This window comes from Triticum dicoccoides, chromosome 4A, assembly GCF_002162155.2.
Source record: "Triticum dicoccoides isolate Atlit2015 ecotype Zavitan chromosome 4A, WEW_v2.0, whole genome shotgun sequence".
Classification (NCBI taxonomy): Eukaryota; Viridiplantae; Streptophyta; class Magnoliopsida; order Poales; family Poaceae; genus Triticum; species Triticum dicoccoides.
In genome coordinates this window covers 51,398,212-51,407,258 of record NC_041386.1, presented here as the reverse complement: position 1 = coordinate 51,407,258, position 9,047 = coordinate 51,398,212, and positions in this window count along the sequence as shown.

The window sequence follows — 9,047 nt, the reverse complement described above, 5'->3', positions numbered from 1 at the left end:
TATGTGTGACTATTTCATGCATGCACGAGGTTGTAGTCCCTCACATTCAAATGTTCATATGTTAATGCTTTGTCAAAATATTGCATGGAAGTATTAATCTTTCATTGTTCACGCATGCATTCCCGATATGAATACGTTGGTAAAGACAATTTCTTGAGGAAAACGAGCCCATGAATTGAGTGCAAACAGGACCAATAAACCAGGATGGAGGGAGTACTAGTAGTGAACTGGAAGAAGGGAGTAGATACGTAACAACATGCAGTAACAAAATTCCTCTATTTGCATCATGTCTATGTTTCATGCAAGAAAATCGAGATAAGTACATGTGAGACTGAGGAATGGTCATACACGTAGGGGGAGTATGTACATGGGCCACTTAGGAGCAGTCAAATCACATAGTAAGTTAGTCGGACGAAGCAACCATCGTTTCACTCTTCAATGACATGTACGCAATATAAAAAGGTTGATATGGCGAGGAAAAGGAAACCACTCCACTATATATACGATAGTAGGAGCCTAAGCTACAAGAATGCTTGCTTGGGCTTCATTCTTCACAAGCGTAAAACGACGGTAGCTACACTGTTGGCCACACATTCGGCCTAATCCGCCGTCGGGGGTAGCAGACGATGTTCTATGTAGACACGATCGACAGCTACGAGGAATAAAACCCACTGTCGGTGCATGCCGACCTGGGGTTCCCGCGGTATGGGCTGATGCGGCCTCCCACCGGCCTTCTAGCTACACCCTGACATCCGAGGTAGAACTTCCTTCTGGAGCCGGCTTGCTCCACTGTCGCAGCTCCCCATGTAGATCCATCACCATGTGGATCTTTCTCTACTTCTACCAGATTCTATTTGTGATGAGTTTATGTCTCATGAACTAGTGCCACTACTATTATTCTAATCACACTTCTTCCATATCTTTGCCAGAAGGAATGCTCAGCTCGATTTTAGTGGAACTGCACAAAAGCATCATATGATCTGAGGGTGCCAGGCTTCTTTCCTTTGACAGGTTCTACCTAGCCTAGAAATTAAATCCTGTTTAGGGTTTAGAGTTTAGGTCGTAGAGACCCCATCAGTAGTTTTTTTGTACACACTCTCACAACTTTTTTCTTTAGTTGTGAAGTAAATATTGGCTATGATCTATGACTCATTGAGATGCATCAGCATGCGTGTTACTTTCACTACCAAAAAAAGACACATCCGTGACATTTTGGGCTGAACGAATTTTTTTCTGTCATACTTATGACACTTCTATGACGATAATTGTGACAAAACCCTGTATCATCATAGATGTGGTGGGCTCCTACTTCTATGACAAAAAATCATGACTGGAAATGGGCTTTTTGTCCTGGGCGGGCCAGAGACGCAGCTGCATGACATTCTTTGGGCTGTCCATTACGGAAAAACTCATGGTAGAAGCGAGGTCAAGGAAAATTTCGGGGAGTTCCCAGTTATGATGGGTGGTCAGGGGCCGAGCGATGCACACTTTTCTCGTACACATACGCGCGTGTGGGCGAGGCATTGGGCTCTAACTAAGCCCGAGCGATTGCACTAGCTACGTTACTGAACCCGAGTGATTCCTTCGCTACTGCTGCTAACTGAAGCCGATCGATGTGTCCTCTGGATGAATAGTGAGCGTTGCTGGGGGGTTTGGATGAACAGTTCCTGGTGGGGTGGATGAACAGGCCCCCGTGGTGTTGCCTCTGGAGGAACAGGACCTCGATTGAGCGAGCCGGTTGGGGCTGGATGAACAGGACCCCGTGGAGGGCTGGATGAATAGGACCACCCAGTGGAGGGCTGGATGAACAATAGACGGTGGAGGGCCGGATGAACAGTAGCCCGTGGAGGGGTGGTTGAACAGGAGCGCGTCGAGAGGGCTGGTTGAACAGTAGCCGATGGAGTAGCGCGCGGTGGAGGCTGGATGAACAGGAGCCCGTGGATGAACAGTCGCAGGTGGAGGCTGGTGGAGGTCGACGGTGGATGAACAGTAGCTAGTGGACGCTGGATGGGGTCGATGGTGGAGATGAACAGTATCCCGTGGAGTCCCATTTTGCGGTATGCCACACCCCTCCCGATGAACAGGACCCCCGTTTCGACCATAGCGCTCCAACACAAGTTCGTTTCCTCCATTTTGTGGTACGCCACACCCCTCCCGATGAACAGGACCCCCATTTCGACCGTAGGAGGTCTGTTTCCTCTGTTTTGCGGTACGCTAGACCCCTCCCAATGAACAGGATCCCGTTTCGACCGTGGCCGGTCGAACACAAGGCTGTTTCCTCCATTGTGCAATACACCAGGCCTCGTTTCCATCGGCTGTTCCGTCCAAGCAGGTTGGCTCCCACGCGTTTTGTTGCCTCCCGATGAACATGACACATTCCGTTGGCTCCCCATGAAAACGACATGATGCAGTTTCTCCGTTCCGACCCATCCATGTACACGAGCCCTGGCCCTATGTATGCGCGAGTAGGCGTTCGAGACCCCGCTCGTATGTACGTACGTGGTCGTATTTTCTTTCTTGCACACTGGCCGCTATATGTACGTGTACATGCTACATGCGCGCCTCTACTACGACACATGCGCGTCTCTACATGGACCAGTATGTACGTACACGTTCGCGACCAGAATGACAACGCTACGTACGCTTCAACCAGGTGGGTCCCAACTCTCAGGCACTTCCTTGCGTGTGAAGATGTAGCTGGTGGGTCCCAGCAGTCAGGGGGCGACTCGTTTTTTTCGGACGCACTTCCCCGCGTGCGAATATGTAGCTGGTAGGTCGCAGCAGTTAGGGAGGACACATTTTTTCATGAAATACAGTTGCCCGTCCGTTGGGTCCGTGTTGTCAGGTGGAGGATTCATTATTTTCTGCGTAATAAGGAGGAACTTCCTTGCTGTGGCCATGGATCCAGCTATCAGCCTCTCCACGAATAGTCCACGTCCGATGGAAGCCGTTGCTTGACCACATTGACCACGTCGCACCGAGAGCACCAGGGCGGTGGATGACGGCGAGTCCTAGGAAGGGGACGACGCGGAGCTAGGGAAGACGCGGCACTGGATGCCCACGCGTAGATGAGTATGAGGGTTCACTGGTTTGCTGCGGTGTGAGGCTGCCGTCGCCATAGAATAAAAGGGGGTGTGGGTGAGTAGAGGGATGGCCTGGCCAGTGGTGGGAGTAGTAGGGAGCGGTGAGGCCTCCGCGGCATCATAGCCGGCCACGGGAGGCAGGAGCACGAGGCACGACCGGCGCTTGTTTGGGCGGCTGGACCAAGAAGACCAGAGGTTGAAGAAGCACTACGGCCGTTGGATGGACATTGATGACCCACAAGTATAGGGGATCTATCGTAGTCCTTGCGATAAGTAAGAGTGTCGAACCCAACGAGGAGCAGAAGGGTATTCTCTGCAAGTACCAAAATAAGTGGTAACAGATAGTTTTGTGATAGGATAATTTGTAACGAGCAACAAGTAACAAAAGTAAATAAAGTGCAGCAAGGTGGCCCAACCCTTTTTGTAGCAAAGGACAGGCCTAGACAAACTCTTATATAGAGAAAAGCGCTCCCAAGGACACATGGGAATATCGTCAAGCTAGTTTTCATCACACTCAGATGATTCGCGTTCAGTACTTTGATAATTTGGTATGTGGGTGGACCGGTGCTTGGGTACTGTCCTTACTTGGACAAGCATCCCACTTATGATTAACCTCTATTGCAAGCATCCGCAACTACAACAAAAGTATTAAGGTAAACCTAACCATACCATGAAACATATGGATCCAAATCAGCCCCTTACGAAGCAACGCATAAACTAGGGTTTAAGCTTCTGTCACTCTAGCAACCCATCATCTACTTATTACTTCCCAATGCCTTCCTCTAGGCCCAAATAATGGTGAAGTGTCATGTAGTCGACATTCACATAACACCACTAGAGGAGAGACAACATACATATCATCAAAATATCGAACGAATACCAAATTCACATGACTACTAATAGCAAGACTTCTCCCATGTCCTCAGGAACAAACGTAACTACTCACAAAGCATAAACATGTTCATAATCAGAGGGGTATTAATATGCATATAGGATCTGAACATATGATCTTCCACCAAATAAACCAACTAGCATCAACTACAAGGGTAATTAACACTACTAGCAACCTACTAGTACCAATCCCGGACTTGGAGACAAGAATTGGATACAAGAGATGAACTAGGGTTTTGAGAGGAGATGGTGCTGATGAAGATGTTGATGGAGATTGCCCTCTCCCGATGAGAGGAGCATTGGTGATGACAATGGCGATGATTTCGCCCTCCGGGAGGGAAGTTTCCCCGGCAGAACAGCTCCGCCAGAGCCCTAGATTGGTTCCGCCAAGGTTCCGCCTTGTGGCGGCGGAGTTTCGTCCGAGAAGATGGCTTCTTATTTTTCTCCCATCAAAAGACTTCATATAGCAAAAGATGGCCACCGGAGGTCCACCAGGGGGGCCACGAGGTAGGGGACGCGCCTAGGGGGGTAGGGCGCGCCCCCACCCTCGTGGGCAGGGTGTGGCCCCCCTGGTGAACTTCTTCCGCCGAGTATTTTTTATATATTCTAAAAACGTGTTCCGTGAAGTTTTAGGACTTTTGGAGCTGTGCAGAATAGGTCTCTAATATTTGCTCCTTTTCCAGCCCAGAATCCAAGCTGCCGACATTCTCCCTCTTTATGCAAACCTTGTAGAATAAGAGAGAATAGGCATAAGTATTGTGACATAATGTGTAATAACAGCCCATAATGCAATAAATATCGATATAAAAGCATGATGCAAAATGGACGTATCAACTCCCCCAAGCATAGTCCTCACTTGTCCTTAAGCGAAAGCCGAAATCGAAAAATATGTCCACATGTTTAGAGATAGAGGTGTCGATAAAATAAAATACGGACATGAGGGCATCATGATCATTCTTAGAACAGCAACTTATATAATTCTTGTCATATAATCACTTATGCTAGAGTAATAATTCAATCACAATTTCAAGTATGAATCGTAAACTTCATTGAAAACTAACAAACTATAATCTCAGTCATTGGAGGAATTGCAATTTATCATAACATAGGAAAGAGTCAATGTATAAGAGCTTTTCAGCAAGTCCACATACTCAACTATCATATAGTCTTTCACAATTGTTGACACTCACGCAATACCTAGGGGTATGGATCTTTAATCGGACATAGAGAAAGATAGGGGCTTATAGTTTTGCCTCCCAACGTTTTACCTCAAGGGTAATGTCAACAATAATAGTTCATGAAAACTCACATCCAATTAGCCATATATACCAGGATCTTTCCACATACTGTGCTTGCCAAAGGATGAAATGTAAAAAGGAAGGGTGAAGATCACCATGACTCTCATGCAAGGTAGGAGATAAAAGTAGAAGATAGGCCCTTCGCAGAGGGAAGCAGAGGTTGTCATGCGCTTTAATGGTTGGATGCACAAAGTCTTAATGCAAGAGAACGTCACTTTATATTGCCACTTGTGATAAGATCCTTTATTATGCAGTCTGTCGCTTTTATTTCTTCCATATCACACGATCGTATAAAGCTTATTTTCTCCCACACTAATAAGTCATACATATTTAGAGAGCAATTTTTATTGCTTGCACCGATGACAACTTACTTAGAAGATCTTACTCAATCCATGGGTAGGTATAGTGGACTCTCATGGCAAAACTGGTTTATGGGTATTTGGAAGCACAAGTAGTATCTCTACATGGTGCGATGAATTTGGCTAGCATTAGAGGGAAAGGCAAGCTCAACCCTGTTGGATGATCCATGACAATATAATTTATCTCAGATGTAAGAAAACATAACCTATTACGTTCTCTTCCTTGTCCAACATCAACTCTTTAGCATGTCATATTTTAATGAGTGCTCACAATCATAAAAGATGTCCAAGGTAGTATATTTATATGTGAAGACCTCTCTTTCTTTATTACTTCCTATTAATTGCAACAATGACCAAAACTATGTTTTTCAACTCTCAACAACTTTTATTCATCATACTTTTTCTATGTGAGCTCATTACTCTCCATAGGACTCACATGATCTCTTTGTTTCTTTTTATTTCTTTCTCTTTTCTTTTGTTCCCTTAGGATCATGGCAAAAGAATCAAGCCCTTGACTCAACACTAATCTTTATTATATAGCTCACGGACTCGATTACATAGAGGATTCATAAGGCAAAACTCACAACTAGATCATACTAAGAACTTTTATTCTAATATATCAAGATATTACCAAAAGGATCGAACTAAGAAAAATGGTAAAGATAAAAGTGATGGTGATACGATACCGGGGCACTCCCCCAAGCTTGGAAGTTGCCAAGGGGAGTGCCCATACCAGATACTCAATTCTTCTTTGTTGGTGGAGAAGGTGATGGTTTTGTTGATGGCGTAGGCTTCTTCCTTAATTTGCGCTTGAGGACAGAATTTTGTTCCCTTAGGTCCTCGATCTCCTGTTCCAGGCTCAGTATCTTTTTGCATAGTTCCTCCTTGTTTTCCTGCAAGAGGCGAAAAGGGATAAACTCGATCTTAGGTTTCTTTACCCTATCCGGGAGGCTTGACTTTTCGAACTCCACATGCATGTCCCTAGGTTGAGGTAGTGGGACTTCATCTTCATCTAAGCTCGTCTCCTCCTTTCCCTTGGGTTCATAGTCCTCTTCTTCTTTCGTAGTCCAACCGCAATGCTCCACATCCCCATACACCTTAGGATCTGCAAGGTAATAAGCCACATAGCTTTCTCCTTCCGAATCTTGGGACGACATGTTGCTCTGTCTGCAGCAGGACAGCTCAAAACAAAGACAAGAGATATTTGCGTGATACGGGAGTCAAAACCCCCGGGAGATTATATAATGAATTTTTACTGACCAAAATACGTGTCGTGTAATAAAAAGGAGTCCAGAGAGCACACGAGGTGCCCACGAGGTAGGGGGCACACCCAGGGAGGTACGGCACACCCTCCACCCTCGTGGAGGCCTCGTGTCCTTCTAGGACTGCTACTTATTTTTCTATTTTTCTAAATATTCCAAAATGGAGAAATATTGCCTTAAAACGGTTTTGGAGTCGATTTAATTACCGTACCACATACCTATTCCTTTTCGGAGTTTGAAACGTTTCGGAAAGTGCCCCTTATGTATTCCTCTGGGCTTACGATTTCAATAACATTGGTTTCAACATTTATGGGATTACCTGAGATATAATGTTTAATTCTTTGACCATTCACCACCTTCGGATTTGTGCCTTCGAAATTGTTAATTTTTATGGCACCGGAACGATAGACCTCCTTGATAACGTAAGGACCTTCCCATTTAGAGAGAAGTTTTCCTGCAAAAAATCTTAAACAAGAGTTTTATAGCAACACATACTCACCTACATTAAACTCACGCTTTTGTATCCTTTTATCATCCCATATTTTAACTTTTTCTTTAAACAACTTGGAATTTTCGTAGGCTTGGGTTCTCCATTCATCGAGTGAGCTAATATCAAATAACCTCTTCTAAATCATAATTGAGTTCTTTAATAGCGCAATATGCCTTATGTTCTAGTTCGAGAGGTAAGTGACATGCTTTTCCATAAACCATTTTATACGGAGACATACCCATAGGATTCCTATATGCAGTTCTATAGGCCCATAATGCATCATCAAGTTTCTTGGACCAATTCTTTCTAGATCTATTAACAGTCTTTTGCAAAATTAATTTGAGTTCTCTATTACTCAATTCTACTTGACCACTAGACTGAGGGTGATAAGGAGATGCAATTCTATGATTAACATCATATTTAGCAAGCATTTTACGGAAAGCACCATGAATAAAGTGTGAACCACCATCAGTCATTAAATATCTAGGGACTCCAAATCTTGGAAAAATAACTTCTTTAAGCATTTTAATAGAAGTGTTATGATCAGAACTACTAGTTGGAACAATGTAAAACTAGGTGGTATAAACTTAGCAACAATGTAAAAATTACCATAATCAACACACCATGGAGCAGTATGAGAAGCATTTATGACATTTAATTGCTCATCAGGAAAGCTATCATCAATAGTAATTGGGTCATCAAGCACATTTTCTAACCTAGACAAGTTGTGTGCAACAGGGTTCTCAGCTCCCTTTCTATCAACGATATGTAAGTCAAATTCTTCTAGCAAGAGAACCCATCTAATAAGTCTAGGTTTAGCATCTTTCTTTCCCATAAGATATTTAATAGTAGCATGATAAGTGTGAATAGTTACTTTAGAATCAACAATATAAGGTCAGAACTTATCACAAGCAAATACAACTACTAAGAATTCTTTTTCAGTAGTAGCATAATTTCTTTGAGCACTATCTAGGGTTTTACTAGCATATTGAATAACATTTAATTTCTTATCAACTCTTTGCCCTAGAACAGCACCTACAGCATAATCACTAGCATCACACATAATTTCAAAGGGTAAATTCCAATCAGGTGGCTGAACAATAGGTGCAGAGATTAATGCTTTCTTAAGTATTTCAAATGCATCTACACAATTATCATCAAAGACAAATGGTATATCTTTTTGTAATAAATTAGTGAGAGGCCGAGAAATTTTTGAGAAGTCCTTAATGAACCTCCTATAAAATCCGGCGTGACCAAGTAAACTTCTTATACCTTACATGTCCTTGGGACATGTCATATTTTCAATAGCATCAACCTTGGCTTTATCAACCTTAATACCTCTTTTAGAAACTTTATGCCCCAAGACAATACCTTCATTAACCATAAAGTGGCACTTTTCCTTATTCAAGACAAGATTAGTTTCTTCACATCTCTGCAAAACTCGATCAAGGTTGCTCAAGCAATCATGAAAATAAGATCCATAGACGGAGAAATTGTCCATGAAAACCTCACAAATCTTTTCACAAAAGTCAGAGAATGTAGCCATCATGCATCTTTGAAAGGTAGCAGGTGCATTACATAAACCAAAAGGCATACGTCTATAAGCAAAAGTACCAAAAGGGCAAGTAAATGTAGTCTTTGATTGATCCTTGGCTGACACAAGT